Below are 18,216 nucleotides of genomic sequence, written 5' to 3' on the forward strand. Positions count from 1 at the left end.
GCAGACTTGAGAAGTGTATAGATGCTCTAAAAGTAAAGGCCAGGTATGCAAAACCATCATACCCACTGACATTTGACTGGAGTGACTACATTCAGTGCATGGAAGGGTCACGGGAGCAACAGTTTCACAAAACAGAATATTACTGTACAGCCGCCAAAATTGAAGCCAGCTGACACACCGTGGGTATTAAGGTTATAGCATAGAATATACACATTGTGAAGGTATTCTCAGTTTTACATGAAGTCATAAAAATGGAAATTCAGGAGAAAGATAATAGGAGGATACATAAAAGGGATGATTACCTTCATAGGATGGAGCTAATCAATAGAGTAAAATTGAAACCTATAATTAAAGAAAATAGAGTTGACCCTTGAACAATATGGGGTTAGGGGCACCAACCCTCTGAGCAGTCAAAAATCTGCATATAACTTTGGACTCCCCCAAAACTGAACTACTAATAGCCTATGGTTGACCAGAAGCCTTAGTGATAACATACAGTTATTATATTTTGAATGTTACATATTTTATTACTCTATTTCTACAACAAAGTAAGCTAGAGAAAAGAAAATGTTAGGGGCGCCTGGGTGGCTCAGTCGGTTAATCATCCCCGGGATCAAGTCCCGCATCAGGCTCCTGCTCTTCTCTCTCCCTCTGCCCCTCATCCCCATTGTGCTCTCTCTCTCTCTCAAATAAATAAATAAAATATTTTTTTAAAATGTTATTAAGAAAATCACAAGGAAGAGAAAATACATATACAGTACTATTAAAAAAATGTATAAGTGGACCCAGGCAGTTCAAACCCATGTAGTTCAAGGGTCAACTGTAATTCTAAACTTTAATTTTTTTCATGACCTTTTTCTTATTTGTAAAGGGATCTCATAAGAACTAAAATTCCCTAATGCAAATGAAAATTTATCTAAAGCTCAACATATGTCATATTTTTGCTTTGGTTTCCTGTCTTTTGAATTTGAATAAAAATGAATTTAATGCTTTTTAAAGTTAAAAGAACTATATATTATTCTTGTAAATTACTTCTCTGTTTCACACGTATATGAATATATGCAGAGAGAGATTAAGCCTATTCCCCAAAATGCTAATGATGGCAAATTTGAATAGAATTTATAGGGTTTTAAAAATTGTACTTTTTACAATGCTTTATAATAAGCAAGAATAATTTTGGCAAAATTAAAAGGGTACATTGTATCAAGTGAAGTTTTTAAAAGTAATAATATAACAATTAAAATACAATTTAATTGGACATCCCCTAAATTAAAAACTTTTACTCTGCCAAACTCTGTAAAGAAGATAAGAAAATGAGTTATAAGACGGGTAGAAATAATATTTACAAACCATCCACATGGCAAAACTTGTATCTCAAGTTTAAAATATGTAAAGTACTCTCAAAACTCAACAGTAAAAAAAAAAAATCCAATTAGAAAATGAGCAAAACAAATAGTTCACCAAAGAAGATGGCAACCATGTGCAGGAAAAGATGTTCAACATCATTAACCATTAGGGAAATGGGAAAATGAAATAAGATATCATCTATCAGAATGGTAGAAATAAAACATAGTGACAACACCGAAAGCTGCTGAGGACACAGAGGAGACAGATCACTCATCGGTTGCTGGTGGAAATATAACATGTTACAGCCAGGCGGAATGACAGTTTGGAAATTTCTTTTTCATATGAGCCAACAGTTACACTCGGGGCATTTATCACAGATAAGTGAAGACTTAATGTTCACGCAAAAACCTGTATAGCAGTGTTTATATCAGCTTTATGCTTACAAGTCCAAACTAGAAATAACCCAAAAGTCCTTCAAAAAACGATTAAGCAATCCATGGTACATCTACACCATGGATTACTACTCAACAACAAAAATGAACAAGCTTGTTGGATACACACAATGCAGGTGGATTTCAGAGGAAACATGCTGAGTGAAAAAGCCAATTTCAGAAGGCTCCATGCTGTATGGTTCCACTTATGTAAAATTCTCAAACTATTCAATTATAGAAATGGCGCAGTTGTTGCCGAAGATTAAGAACCAAATGGGGAGATGTGTGCCTGGCCATGAAGGGGTAGCACAGAGAGCCTGTAAAGGAAGAACAGCTTTTTACCCTGGACTGTGGTGGTGATTACATGAATCCACACAGGGGATAAGATTGCAAAGACTTGCACTCATGAAGTCTGAATAAGCTCGTGGGTTGTACCAATGCCAATTTCCTCATTTTGATATTGTACAGTAGCTATGCAATGTGTTACTACTGGAGAAACTAGGTGAAAAGCACATGAGACATCCTTGTATTTTTTTTGACAACTTCCTGTGAATACAATTATTTCAAAATCAATTGTTTAAAAATATACAATTCGAGACACAAATAATCAAGTGAAGCAGTATATTTTGAACGTATAAATGGTACAATATTTGACGAAGTTAAGATAGTCTTAACAATTGCTGCAGCAGATAGAATGAAGGATTTCAAATTAATGGAAAGCAAAGATTGTTGGAAACACCAGTAGAAACTGATAAAGCCACAACCATTAAGGAAAACATGAACATGTTTATTAGATAATAGAAATTCCAATATTAAAAAAATGTTGGGGTGCCTGGGTAGCTTGGTGGGTTAAGCATCCAACTCTTGATTTCGGCTCAGGTCATGATCTCTCGTGGTGAGATTGATCCCTGCATGGGGCTCTGTGCTGAGCAGGGAGCCTGCTTGAGATTCTCTCTCTCCTCTCTTTCTGTCCCTACCTCCTGCCACCGACTCGCATGTGCACTCGCTCACTCTCTATCTGAAATAAAAACAAAAAACCCCCCCAAACTGTCAGAATTCAAAGCATTTGCATCATGTAATGAATAAGCTTGATTTAATAGACTCACAATTTCCAGTTGGTATTCTTTTGAATACTGTTATGAGAAATGTAAATAGTTTCATGGTCAGGTAAGTGGAAAATTCTATATACTTCCATCTTCCTCTTATAGTTTCAGTAATGTACTATTTAAAATTGTTTAACCAGCATCTTCTAAAGTGGCATAACTATGTCTACTTTAAGCTAAACTAACGTTTCCCAGAATATTCTCTTTTTATGCAGGACTTCCATTTCTTTAATGTGAAACATCAGAAGTTTGTCAGAATTGCAAGTATTACCAACAAGGTTTTTTTAATAAATTTCAGAAAGGAAGAAAGCAAGACAAAATGCAAATACCAAAAAAGGGTAAGCTAGAAGGACAGATGGATGGATGGATGGATGGATGAACAGAATGAAGAAAGAGGAAAGAAGGGAAANAGGGAGAGAAGTAGAAGTCAGTAGTTTTTCTGCAACATTGCTCTTCTTCATTAACTAGCAATCCCATTTGTTTTGTTATAACGTGAAGCTCAAGGAAGGTTACGCTGAGTAGCTGTTCACCCTAAGTGATAAATGTATTTATATACTTACCTTACCTTTGGAGAGGAAAACATTATGTTACCCTATGCAAATATTCTAAAATAGTCCACTAACCACTTTGTTAATCAACCATTTTAAACATTGTTGATCTCCATGAGAAATAATCTAATAGAAAAATGAAATTATATTTTGTATTAAAAATTATAAAAACAGTTTGAATAATTCAAAAGGCTTACATCATTTTTACAAAAAAAATAATTCAACATAAACACATCTCTGTGAGACACCAATTACTTCATAGAGAGTAAATAAGTAATACTGAGATGGACATCAAAGCTTTATTCCTGGTGATAATTGTCGGAATGCCTTTAAAATGCAGAGAGGTCCTAGAACAAACCACAGACTACACATTAAGTTCAGTGTCACTGGGTGTTGTACGGAAGTGATGAATCACTAAATTGTATACCTGAAACGAATATTACACTGTATGTTAACTAATGGGAAATTAAGTAAAAACTGAAAAAAAAAATTTAGTGTCATACAGCTGTATCCAATCAGTGACGTTTAAGACCATTTAAGACATTTGAGATCTGCTGCTGCATTTGAAAGCATGAAGTTAAGAGATTTCCATTCCTATCTCAACTCATTATAAATTCATTGCCCAATCTTAAGCAAGACACTTAACCTGTGCAAACAGCTCACCTTCCTCAGTCTTATTGTAGATAATGAATCAGACCTATCAATACAGAGAACAGAGGACGGTTGCCAGAGGGGAGGGCGGGGGGTGTGGAAAATGGGCGAGGGGGAGGTCCAGGCTTCCAAGTATGGAATCAGTAAGTCACAGGGATGATGGCACAGCATAGGGAATAGAGTCAATGGTGTTGTAACAGTGTTATATGGTGACAGATGGGAGCTACACTTGTGGTGAGAATGGCATAGTGCATAAACTTGTTGGATCACTATGTCGTATACCTGAAACTAATTTTGTAACACTGTGTCAAGGATACTCAAATAAAAATATAAATACATACATACATACATACATACATACTTAAAAAAAAGAATGAAATGAGAATAAATGTGAATGTCCTTTGAAAACTATATGAGTACTCAGCATTATGCTGAGGCCAACATTTATCAAGAACAGCACAAGAGAACAAAGATTCATACCTCCCCATCTGCAAAAGAGAGTGTATTGTGGTGTTTCTTTCTGCACTGAGGCTAAACTGGCTACACAAATTCATAACGTTCTGTATCAGCCCCTCCTCCACTAGTGCTGAGAATTGTATAAAGAGTGGTTAAGTGATTTGTTAGATACTACTAACAAATAGATAATGATAGTAAGTAGATAATACTTAATAATAAAGATATTGCCTATTATTCTTTTATCTTTTGGACAAATACACCTTGATCACTATTCTTTTCAACTTTGGTACTAGTTTTAGGAAAACAATTCACAGCCGAAACAGAGAGGCTACTACATTAATAAACACAATTACAATTGACAAATAAATTACAATTGGTAAATCTGTAATGAAAAATACAAAATACTTCTCTTGGAGAAGCTACAAAAGGTAAAAACAGCCAAAAGTATAAAAAACAAGAAAGAAATTAGACAAGGTTACACTTTTTCTAAGATGTTTATGAGCTATGACTCTTAACTTTGAAAATTAAAAATCAAAATGTCCTTTAAGCTTTCCTATGCATTGCATATAATACTTAAAGTCCTCTCTCAATTTAACTATAGCTAAAAAACAAACAAAAAAATCCCCTCAGCTTCATTATTAATAGGTTATGGTTTTGCTAGATTCTCATTAAAGACTATTTTTTGAAACAAAACCTATATTCACTATGCGCTAACATTTTTCCTATAACAGTCTTAAGGTTCTCTCGTTCTATGATGTTAGGAGTTTAGCTACAGTACTCCTTGGTACTGCAGCCCCGGCATCTATTCTGTGGTCTGCAGGCATCTTAAACTGACCCTAGCAAGCACAGGCCCTCAACGGCAGCCCGCAGAGTCACGAATAAATGGAAGTTCCTAACATGACTTCTCCAACAGTCCTTGGGATAAACGGTATCCCTGCCTCCCAGGCTTTCCGTCTTGTGCACCGCTTAGATAAGACCTCTGTGGAGCTTACCAAAAACCCTGCTCTTTTGGTTTGAACTGACCAAATCCAGGCTTAGCCTGTGAACCCCAAAGTACTCCACCCACAGATCCTAAAAAAGTCAAGCGCCCCAGGTCCTGCCTCTCTCTCTCTGTTTGCATTCTGCGCTGACCTTCCCCTGTGCTCCTCCAGCTACTTCCTTCAGGACCTGTGAGTATTAAACCTCTCTCTTTCAAGTTCTCCTGTTTTATGTTGAACCACATTTCACCATTTACCATGGGGCATAGTGTGCTTTACTTAACAAGTGTTAATTTGAAAAACGCGTAACACATGTGATAACTGATGAAAACTCTCTGAAACAGTCAAATTTGAATATTAATTACAGGATTTTTTTTGAGAGAGAGAGCATGAGGAAGGGAGAGGCAGAGGGAGAAGAGAAGAGAGACTCTTAAGTAGGCTCCATGTCCAGCACAGAGCTCCATGTTGGGCTTGATCTCATGACCCTGAGATCATGACCTGCGCCAAAATCAAGAGTCAGACACTTAACTGACTGAGCTACCCAGGCACCCCTAATTACAGAATTTTTATAGAATATGTATAAGAAAAATAATTTGTTTTATACAAATTTTAGGGGAAAAATGAAGATGGCTTTATCGTGTTTTTGTTTATATGGTCTGTTCCCTTGAATTACCAAATTATTAGTTAGAGACAGAAATCAATTCATGGTCATTCTTTTGAAGGCATTCAGAGAGCTCTATGCTTCCCCTTCATTTTTCTTACCATCTCTGGAATTCTTCCCACTTGCCATTAGCTCCAAAACCCTAGAAAGGTTTCATGACCTAGATAATTGGGTCCCTTTGCATTTTTTCTGAAACTTGCGAAGCATGACAGAATCCAGGTCTACTCAAGGCAGCCAGCCTACTGATTATAAGAGAAACTCCAGGTTAGAGCACAGATTCTGCACTGAGGTTACCTATGACACAATTCCAGCTCCTCCCTTTATCAGTCTTAGGAAACCATTCTCTGATCCTGTGTGCTAAAGGTGAAATGCAGACAATAGGTTAATAAGAATACCCTTAATCTCCCTTATTACTGATTAATCACATCATAATTAATTAATGCCCTTAGTTAAGTGCTCTGGAAGCCCTTACAGTACCCGGGGCATTGTAAATTCTCAACAAACATGAGAGACAGGACAGGACAAAGTTGGCAGCATTACTTCGAGATTTAAGACCCACCTCTTCTTTATTACATCGCTGATAACTTAATTCCAGTTTTCTTACAGATTACCAATCCAGTACAAAATTCAGCCTAGGTGTCAAAATACCATCCTATAGAGTCAAAAGATCATCTTATAGATATTTAAAATATTTACAAATGCTCAAGTTTGTAAGTGTAGAAGACTTAAAATTATAGAATTTTACAGGTGAATCAGACCATTTTTATTATCTTTCCACAATTCCATCTTGGTTTTAAGTTTTAATTTAGTTCAGTTAAGCATCTCTAAACCACTCCATTAATTATACTGTGAAGGGTCATCTTCTACACTGGCATTGCAAGTTGAGGGGGGAAAGGTAGTTTAGGGACCCTTGCTTTTGGTCACCAAAGTCTTGGCCTGTAAAATAGCAAACTTGTATCTGAGCTAAATACAAATACAGTTTTTCACACGTTTTCCAGTCCACAGCAGCATGAATGTGAGAACAGGACATTCTGCAGACACCAAATCAAGATTGGTCTTATTCCTCTAAGAATGGGCTCACCTAATACACACATACAATCTCAGTTTTTTCCCACCACCCAGCCATGAGAGTTATTTTGCCGTGGGCACGAAACCCAAAGAGTACAGGCTTTATGGCATCCTTCTCCCAGGACTGTGTTGGAAGCCCGCAGTTCTTGCTTATCCATGGATGACCAAACATCTGGCTCATATGGAGTGCAGCTAAGGGCACAAGGCTGCCAGCCTGCCTCACCATGGCTGTGAGCCCCAACACTCCCTGGTGGTATTCAGTGCCAGTCACTGTGTACCTCTATGTTTTCAGTATGCATGACGATAGCAAATGTAGCAATAGCCACCTAGACCAAGAAATACTTCTATTTATTCATTTAAAAATCACATCTACCATTCACTAAGCCCTTAGGATGAAGCAGGGAAAAACTAGACACGTGTCCTTTGTCAGGGAGCGTATGTTCTAGAAGGAGTAAATAAACAAATATTTAATATGTCAGGTGGTGTCACAGAGTGTGAGGAAATCAATGTGATAAAAAAGACACAGGCAGATTGGGCTGGTATCAGATTCTCAAGGAAAGTGGCATTCTGGCAGAAGTTTGGATCAGGTGAGAGAGAAAGCCATGTGGATATGGAACAGGAGGCGTCTGTGCCAGGCAAAGGAAAAGCAAATGCAAAATCCTGGAGGCTGTAGTCTGCTTAGGTTGTCTAAGGAAAATCAGTAAGGCCAACATAGCTGGAGGAGGTTGTGCAAAGAGTGAAGAGAGATGAGGACACATTGCATTGGGCACCACAGGCCAAGGTAAGAACTCTAGCTTTTACTTGGAGCGAGATAGAAAGTCCCCAGAACCAGATTTTGAACAGAGAAGGGACATGATCAGACAAGTCTTAAAAGAATCTTTTTGGCTCTTATATGAAGAAGAGATTATTAGAGGCCATGTGTAGAGGTAAGGACACCTGGTTCATTATATTTGCATCTCATGGCCTTCTGTGTTAGGTGTCTATGAATGCATTAGTCTATTTCCATGTGCCTCATTTGTCACATTTATTGAATGCTTGTGTGCCGGGCATCATGCTGCACACTAGGACAATAAAGGTGATTCAGCACAGTTCCTGCTATCAAAGGACTTATCATTTAATGGATGACACTGGAAAAAAAATCATAATAATAACATACAGAGTATAGGTGCTAGAATCAAGGGTTGTACCAAAAATTATCAGAATAATCATTTCTGTTATTATTCCTTTCTATTCAAATAATTCCTATTAGTCCTTTGAAGTAAAGAAGAAAACCAGCGCTGTGCACCAGGAAGTGCCAACAAGAAACAGAAGGGAAAAGAAGATTCCAGCAAATCCCCAAGTGCATGTGGAACGTAGCCACACAGACTCCCTCTGAACAGATCTATCCACATTTGGAAGTTAATACCTAGTAAAACATGATAGAGGCATGATGGAAAAAATAAAGAGAAAGAAAGGAAAGAAAACACAATGCCTTCGGTCTTGAGATACAGCAGATCTATGCCCCTGCTTTCCTGCAGGAGCCTGAGAAAGGTTTTAGAAAATGATTTATGTTCTAAACAATCCTGGAAGATAAGAGCAAGCCCCACTGAAAATACAGGCTGAGATAAACAGTCAACAGACAGATCTTCCTACTTTATATCTTACCAGTTAAAAAGAGTAAATGCGGGCCACCTGGGTGGCTCAGTCAGTTAAGCATCTGCCTTCGGCTCAGGGCATGATCCCAGGGTTCTGGGATGGAGCCCCACGTGTGGCCCCTACTCAGCGGGGAGTCTGCTTCTCCCTCTGCCTCTACCCCTTCCCATTGCTTGTGCATGCACTCTCTCTCTCTCTCAAATAAGTAAAAATCTTTTTAAAAAAATAAAAGAGTAAATGCATCTTTGCAAGACTTTATTGATCTCAAGTCATTGTAGATCAATGAAGGGCTCCGCAGAGATCAGAGAAAAGAAGCATAAGTAAAGTTGGGCCCACGGCAGTACTAAGGCAGCAGATGTGTTTCTGACATGGAAAGCTGATAACAGAAATGGATAAAGATGTGCCAGGTCACTACCATAAAAACGAAAACCGGCTTGAAAAAAAAATGAGTATTTGACAAAATCGAAAAAAGATCAAGTATTGAGTGTGACGAGACAAATGTTTTATATTGCTTAAAGATAGACCTCATGAAGACGTCGAAAACCATGAAGGACTGAACATAGCATTGAAATATATATAGCAAATATTTTCAAAAATACAGAGAAACTGGCCAACCAGAACCAAGGAGGAAGAAAAAAAAAATCCCTCTCAGAAAATTGCAAGCAAGCTGGAAAAAAATTACCATATAAAGAATTTGAATATCACAAATATCTAGCTTGCTATAATAGATATATATAGAAATGTGTACCAAACAAATTGAAAACACATTATTTTCAGACACCGTGCAACACTTGCAATAATTAGCCGGATGTTAGGTTTCCAAAAAATTCTAGAGGAAAAGTGTTCAAAGCAGAAATTACATTGCCCAAGTTCTGATTACAATGTCACAAAACCAGAGAGTAAACAACCAAAGGCTAGATCCAAAGAAACTTTCCACTCAGAAATGTTAAATCACTCTTCTAAATAACTCAAGATGAAGAAAAACTCCAAATTAAAATTAACAGCTATTCAGCAGTGAGAATAAAATACCATATATTGAAACACAGAATTCGAACAAAGCATTAATCAAGGAAAATTTGACTGTGAAAGCATTTATTAAGTATTAAGAAAATAGGAAATAAGTGAGTAGAGGAGTCAATTCAATAGAGAAGAAAAAAGAGCAACAGTCTAAACCCAAGCAAGGTGCCTTAGCCAGGGGAGTAATAGATGAGGGGAGTAAGCTCTGGTGCCAGGATGCCTGGGGTAGAATCCTGCCTCCTCTGCTCCCCAGCTTGGTCCTCCATGGAATTTTCTGACCTCTCTCTGTGCCTCAGGCTTCTCATCAGCATACCAGAGGCTCTCCTAGTATTGTTAAAGGATTAAGGGAGATAGTACAAGTAAAATTCTTAGCAGAGTGCCTGACTTATGGTAAGCATCAAGTAAATATAAGCTTATTTTAAGAGGAAGACAACAATATAATTCAAGGACTCAGCAAGACCAGCAAGAGCTGGTTTTATTTTCTGTAAATAAGTCACCCTTTACTGAAATCTTAGATCCTCAGAGTGTGGGGCATCAATGTGCACACTGATGTCAGAGCAGTCCAGAAAATTCAATGATGTCTACCAAACATTTAGGGAGACAGTCATGCTAATCCTATACATACCCTTTCAGAGGATAGGGAATGAACATACACATCCCAGCTCATTTTATGAATGCTCCAACACCTTGATTGCAAAGCTTGAACAGGACACTACAAGACAAAAAAATAGGCTGATCTGGAGGAACATAGATGCAAAACTCTTGAAGTATCTGCAAACCAAATCCATTTATATATAAAAGGATGATATGAGTGACCAAGCTGAGCTTATTCTAGAAATATAAAGTTGGCTTATCTTTGGGGAAAAAATATTAAACTGCAATTCATACAGAAGAAAAATTAAATAGAATAAATTAGAATAAAATAAAGGAGAAAATTCATAGGATCATCTCAATCTATGCAGAAAAAAATTTGAAAAAAATTCACCATTGATCATTAAAAACTCTTAGCAACTAGAAATAGAAGGAAGTTTCTTTAGTCTGAAGAACATAACTATGAAACCATGATACACAGTGGTAGAATGCTAGATCCTTTTATTTGAGGTTGGGAAACAAACTGGGATGCCCATTATCTCCCCTTCCATTCACAGTAATATTGGAGATCTTAGCCAATACAGTAAAACAAGAAAAAGAAATCAGATACATTGATTAGAAATGCAGGAACACAGGGGTACCTGGTTGGCTCAGTCGGTTGAGCGTCCAACTCTTAGTTTGAGCTCAGGTCATGATATCAGGGTAGTGAGATCAAGCCCCACGTTGGCCTTGTGCTCAGCACAGAATCTGCTTGAGATTCTCTCTCTCCCCTTCCCTCTGCCCCTCCCCCCACTCACTCATGCACTCTCTATTTAATTTAATTAAATAAATTAATTTTTAAAAAGAAATGCAAGAATATGATCATTTTGTGTAGGTAATATGATTATACACACAAAAATCCAAAATAATCTACCAATAAATAGTTATTAAAAGTAATATTTGATGGGGTGCCTGGGTGGCCCAGTCAGTTAAGCATCTGCCTTTGGCTCAGGTCATGATTTCAGGGTCCTGCGATTGAGCCCTGCATCAGGTTCCCTGCTCAGCAGGGAGCCTGCTTCTCTCTTGCTCTGCCTCTTCCCTCTACTTGTTCTCTCTCTCAAATAAATAAAATCTTTAAAAAAAAAGGAATATTTGAGTTTAATAAGGTTATTTTATATAAGTCTAATATATAAAACTAACTTTTTTCTAAATATCCAAACAAAAGAATTTTTAAAAACTTTTAAAAATAATTTGAAATAAATCTAATAAAATATGTGCAAAGCTTCTACACAGAAAACTAGAAAACATTGAAAGAAAAAATTGATGTAAAAGAACAGAAGATATACCATGGTCATAAATTGGAAGGTGAAATACCCTAAAGATTCTCTCCAAACTGATTTATAGATTCAATGAATTATCATTCAAAATCCCAATTGGTTACTTTGTGAAACTGTCAGCTGGTTCTAAAATTTATATGAGAATGCGAAGGACCAAGAATAGCCAAAAGAGAAGAAAGAGGTGGTAAGACTTGCTGTAATGGACATCAAGATTTATGTTTAAACTACAGTAGCTAAGCAGTTATGGTACTGGGTGCAGAGATAGGCAGACAGATGAGACATAAGTGGGAGCTCCCAGGTAAACCCACACACACAGACACTTGATTTATGACAAAGATGGTACTGTAAGGGGTGCCTGGGTGACTAAGTCATTAAGCATCTGCCTTCGGCTCAGGGTGTGATCCCAGGGTTCTGGGATCGAGCCCTGCATCAGGCTCCCTGCTCTGCTGGGAGCCTGCTTCTTCCTCTCCCACTCCCTCTGCTCGTGTTCCCTCTCTCGCTGGATGTCTGTCTCTCTGTCAAATGAATAAATAAAATCTTTTAAAAAAAAAGATGGTACTGTAAAGCACTACAGATGGTCTTCTTGATCAACAGGGTTGGGAAATTCTGTGTGTACATACTGAAAAACAGGAAATAATCTCTAATTCACATCTGATCATTTGATTAACAATGTAGAAGCTCTTCATCACTTTATCACTTTTCCTTGCAGAATGGGCGGAGTGCCCAGGGAATAGTGATCAGCAGCAGCCCAGAGATGAGCCAGGTGGATGCACTAGCGGTCAGTGACCACAGCTTTCCCCACCCAGATGATCTTCTGTGGTGCTCACAGTCCCGAGCCTCACAGGGAGCACCACCATCATCAAAACCATGGCTATGACACTTGGCACCACCACCCTCCTGGCTACTGTGAAGGTGGCCTCTTCTCCAGTTATGGTGAGCCACCCAGCCACTCAAACGTTGACGACTACAGCTGCCCGGATGGGGACCTCCATCTCATCTGCTGTCAACACGTCCACCCACCCTATCATCTTGGTGCTCAAGTGAGGGACTGTGATGATGGCCCAGCAAGCCCAGGTGGTGACCACAGTGGTGGATTGGGGTCACCAAGACCATGAGTGAAGAGCCCCATCTCTATTGCAGAAGACAGTGTTCTGATATCCATTCTGGGCAAAGTGATGGTGGTGTTCCAGACCAAAAAGCCCTTGTCAGCTAGGACCATCCTGAAGCTGGTGACCTCAGCAGATGGCAAGCCCACTGCCATTATCAGTTCTATGCAGACTAGTGGGGCTGGGACTAAGCTTGCCATACTGGGCATTTGCAGTGTGTTCCCCAGCACTGCCAAGCCCAGCAAAACCACCATCATCAAGACCATATTGGTCACAGGTATGACAACAGCCCTGGCATCAAGTTCCCCATCACCACTATCGCCACCAAGGTGATGACTTTGGGAAGTGGAGCACCCACTGAAATCATCATTACTCTCCCCCAAATTGCCACTGGCCATGGGAAGCAAGGTGGTGACCTAGGTGGTGCTAATGCCCATTGAGGGGTATTCACCTGGTCACCCCTGTCACTGTCTCCACTGTCAAGCCCACCATCACCATGTTGATTGTGAAGAACACCACAGGTGTCACAACCCTCAGCAGAGTTACAGACACCATTCCCACCAGCCTTGCTAGAGCTGTGGTCCACAGCACCAGAGCCTCCCTGGCCATGCCCATCACTACCTTGGGCACCATTGCCATCCCCTCAAGCCAGGTGATCAGCCCCACTCCCTTTACTGTGTTGCATTGACCCAGGTGATCAGCCCCACTCCCATTACTGTCCCATACTGCACAGACCACAATGACAAGGGCTTGTGGGCTCACAACCCCCACCATCACCATGCAGCCTACCTCCCAGCCTACCCATGTGCCTCCAATCACAGTGCCCATGGGGTTAAGTCCCAGCCTGTGTTATGGCCTCCCTATGTCCATTCTAGCCCTGCCCACTATAGAATAGCTCTTGGTCAGTCACCATTACTGACTTGGTCCAGGGTGACATGCAGCCTGGTGCAGTGACATGCAGCTTGGCACTGTGATCTTGGTGTGCTACAACTCACCCTGTGAGACCCATGAGAGGGGTACCATCTATACATCCACTATCACCACCCCCATCAGGGGTGTGGGCAAGCTTGAGGGTAGGCAGCAGCCCCTGCCCACCATCCCTACAGGACCTTTGGTACCACCATGTCAGTCGGCATTCGTGCCCTGCTCCCTGACACTGTCCTCTCCCATGGGACCCTATAATTCAGCTTGGAGGTGGCAGCACCCCCAGACCAGTGCCTCATTGCTAGCACCATGCACACAGCCATGCTTGTCACCTCCAGCATTAGCTCAGACCAACATCCCCCACCATCTGTGAGCAGGAAGAGGTGGAAAGCACCCAGGGCAACAGTGTGAACATCACTAACTCCAGTGCCATCACACAACCATGTCCTCTACACTGACTCAGGCTGTGACCATCCTGACAGTCCACGCTGGCCCAGGGCCCATTGGTGCTGCCCCCAGAAGAACTCCAGATCTTGCCAGGGCCTCATGGCAGCTGCCACCACAGCGACTCCTGCAACTTGCCTCCATACCCTTAATGGGGGTCTCTGCCGACATCCTGTCAGCCTCCCAAACCCCTTAATTCCAGGCCGCCATGGATCTAAGCAGTACAGGGATCCCACCTTCAGGCCCAGAGCCTGCCATCTCAGTTGAGGTGGACACTGTGGTGGAGGTCATTATGGGTACCAATGCAATGATGACACATATTTCCTGCATCTGATGATCACCTGGGCACCATCCTGACTAAAACCAGCTAACATAGCAGGAGCTGCAGCCTGGCCCAGCGTGGGAGTGTTGTGCATGCCGAGACTGGCACCTGCGACAGAGCCCTTCAGTGAGATCTCAGCCTCTGGATACTGAGACTGTTGGCCTGCTTTCAGCCATCACCTCCTGCCCAGTGCTGTCCTCCACCCCTGCCACGCAGGGATTGCACCCCCAGGCCTGCCACCACCCTCCCTCCACATGCTGCCAGCACCGAGATGGGCTATGGCTGGCCCCAAGTTGGGGGTTACAGGAAACCAGGAAAGCCTGCAAACCGCCCCTTTCCTCTCCAGAAATGAAAGCAATTGTGAAGAACTCAAAGGCCAGCGAGAGGAAGCTCCCCCGCACTTGGATTCCTCTCCAGGCCCCCTTCCACTCAGGGAAACCAGCCTCCAGGCCCAAGCGGATCCCACACCCAAGCCCCCATTGCCCTCTCAGGAGCGCTGGCTGCCCTGCATGCTCTCTCCCTGCATCTTGGTTTTTTTGTTTTCTTTTTTAAAATTTAATTTAATTAACATATAGTGCTAATTAGTATATTATTAGTTTCAGAGGTAGAATTTAGTGATTCATCAGTTGCATATAATACCCAGTGCTCATTCCATCATGTGCTCTCCTTAATGCCCATCACCTAGTTACCCAAGCCCCCAAGCCCCCCAAGCCCCCTCCCCTCAAGCAACCCTCAGTTTCTTTCCTGTGGTTAAGAGTCTCTTACGGTTTGTCTCCCTCTCTGTTTTCGTCTTATTTTTCCTTCCCCTACCCTATATTAAATTGTTTTGTTTCTTAAATTCCACATATGAGTGAAGTCATATATTTGTCTTTCTCTGACTGACTTATTTCACTTAGCATAATACCCTTTAGTTCCATCCATATCATTGCAAATGGCAAGACTTCATTCTTTTGATAGCTGAGTAATATTCCATTATATATATTATATATATGTGTGTGTGTATATATATATATATATATATACACACCCACATGGAGCAATTTTAAGACCGTCTGGTCTTCGTGGCTTTAACTGCTGGAGGGAGTAGGATCTTGTGGTCTTCTGTGAGTTAGGATCTTGTGACTCTTGTTAGGACCCAGTAGCTTTTAGGTTAAGGGTCAACCTAAAAACCAAAATGGCTTCACTTCGGTCACCTTGTCTCTGGAGTCTCCTTTATCTCACTTGGAGCCAAGGAAAAGGAACAGAGAGAGGCCTTGGACTTCTACCTGGACTTGACTGGGGGTTTTATATATATATATATGTATGTATATATAATGGTTATTGTGGACATTGCTGCTGTAAACACTGGGGTGCATGTGCCCCTTCAGGGTGCATGTACCCCTTCGAACCACTATGTTTCTATCTTTTGTATTATCACCTAAAAGTGCAATTGCTAGGTGGTGGGTAGCTCTAGTTTTAACTTTTTGAGGAAGCCTTCATACTGATTTCCAGAGTGGCTGCACCAGCTTGTATTCCTACCAACAGTGTAGGAGGGTTCCTCTTTCTCCACATCCTTACCAGCATCTGTTGTTTCCTGAGTTGCTCATTTTAGCCATTCTGACTGGCGTGATGTATTATCTCAGTGTGGTTTTGATTTGTATTTCCCTGATGCCCAATGATGTTGAGCATTTTTTCATGTGTCTAATGGCCATTTTTATGTCTTCTTTGGAGAAATGACTGTTCATGTCTTCTGCCCATTTCTTGACTGTATTTTTGTTTTTTGGGTATTGAATTTGATAATTCTTTATAGATTTTGGATGCTAGACCTTTATCTAAGACATTTGCAAATATCTTCTCCCATTCCATAGGTTGCCTTTTAGTTTTATTGACTGTTTCCTTTGCTGTGTGAAAGATTTTTGTCTTGATGAAGTCCCAGTAGTTCATGTCGGCTTTTGTTTCCCTTGTCTTTGGAGACATGTCTAGCAAGAAGTTGCTGCAGCCACAAGGTCAAAGAGGTTGCTGCCTGTGTTCTCCTCTAGGATTTTGCATCTCGGTTTTTTAAAAATCTCAAGCAACGACCGGTACCCTGGTACCATGGCTACAGGAAGAAGGGAAGACAGATCTGGACAGAGAGTGAGTGGGACAGCAGTGCCCTTCTCCCCCAGTGCCCTGCCCCAGGGCTGAACCCCCAGTCAAGTCCAGGTAGGAGTCTGGGGCCTTTCTCTGTCCCTTTTCCTTGGCTGCAAGTGAGATAAGGGAGACTCCAGAGACAAGGTGACCGAAGTGAAGCCATTTTGGTTTTTAGGCTGACCCTTAACCTAAAAGCTCCTGGGTCCTAACAAGAGTCAGAAGATCCTAACTCACAGAAGACCACAAGATCCTACTCCCTCCAGCAGTTAAAGCCACGAAGACCAGACAGTCTTAAAATTGCTCCATGTGGGTAATTTCACAACTCTAATTACAACCCTAAGACAATGGAAAAACTAACTGCTCATGTAAATGATGAACCCAAAGTTAAAGAGTAAGCCCTTCCCTAGATGTTAGCTAACTTTTAAAAACATAAGTTAGAGGCAAGGGGGGGGGGGTCCTCTTCCTCATCTGGGAGGAGAAACTATTACTTTGTGAAGTAGCTCCTTTCCTGCTTCTGGACTTAATAAATTGTTGTCCCTTTCTCTAAAAAGTTTGTTCTTGAATTCTTTCTCACACAAAACGAAGAACCTCTTGGCAAAGGACCTGAGGCCCTCCCTCCTGAGCCCTGGGTAGACTGACAGCAGAGGAGGCAGCTGATGGTGCAGGTGGGGGTCATGGAAGCAAGGAAAGTCACCCCCAGGCTCCCTTTCAGCTTCTGCTCAATGCACTGGGTGTCCATCTGGTTCTATTTTATTTTGTTCCTTTTTCATTTCCAGCCACCTCATAGCCCATGCTTCAGTTCGGCTGACCACGCCTCTACCTGGCCTGTTTTCAGCAGCCTTGGAACTCCAACCCTTCTCCCCTGGCCCCTTCTCTCCCCATTAAAGATGGAGAAGAAAGAAAGAGAAAGAAGGGGGAAGAAGGAACCCTTGGGAGTCTAAGCAGTGTTCTGTGCAAACCTCCTGACTCTCAACTGGTGTAGAGTAAATACCACTGAGCCTGACTTCTTTTTATCCTTAATTGGGGCTGGGGGCGGGACCACCGACCGTGCATTTGTTGTAGTTCTTAACGTTGGAATTGATGAAGTTAACTTTTTATTGTAATTTTAGCCTTAGCACGTAGGGTTCCCTTTCCAGATTTTTTTTTTCTCCTTTGCTAAACCAAGGCAGAGATCTTTCCGGAGGAAAAATAGAATCTCCCCTGCTGGCCCAGTTTCCTCTTGCTGTCCCTGCCCTCTGCCCCTTTGCCTGTCCCCAGGCCTCTGGGACAAAGGCAAAGTGAGCTGTCAAACCTCACTCTTCACCCCTTTCAATGATGCAAGCACTGTGGGAAGAAGAGTCACCCTTGATAGGGTGTCCAAATGGAAGAAGTGGCTTCCTAGTAGAGCAAAAAATAAAGGGAAAAGTTTGAAAAAGGGGTTGAGAACACTAAGGATATTGCTGATGATGGACCATGAATTCCAGTGGACAGAGTTGAAGAGTTTCAGTAACTGGGGAGGGGTGGAAAGCAGGAA

The 18,216-nt window shown here is 41.2% G+C and overlaps 1 pseudogene; it reads left to right on the forward strand.

Moving 5' to 3' along the window:
* The window catches only part of LOC121100306, a 192,197-nt pseudogene extending 177,591 nt beyond the window's left edge, over positions 1–14,606 (forward strand).
* The last annotated feature ends 3,610 nt before the right edge of the window (positions 14,607–18,216 follow it).

The sequence above is a fragment of the Ursus maritimus genome, unplaced genomic scaffold (assembly GCF_017311325.1).
Source record: "Ursus maritimus isolate PB19 unplaced genomic scaffold, ASM1731132v1 scaffold_10, whole genome shotgun sequence".
Classification (NCBI taxonomy): domain Eukaryota; kingdom Metazoa; phylum Chordata; class Mammalia; order Carnivora; family Ursidae; genus Ursus; species Ursus maritimus.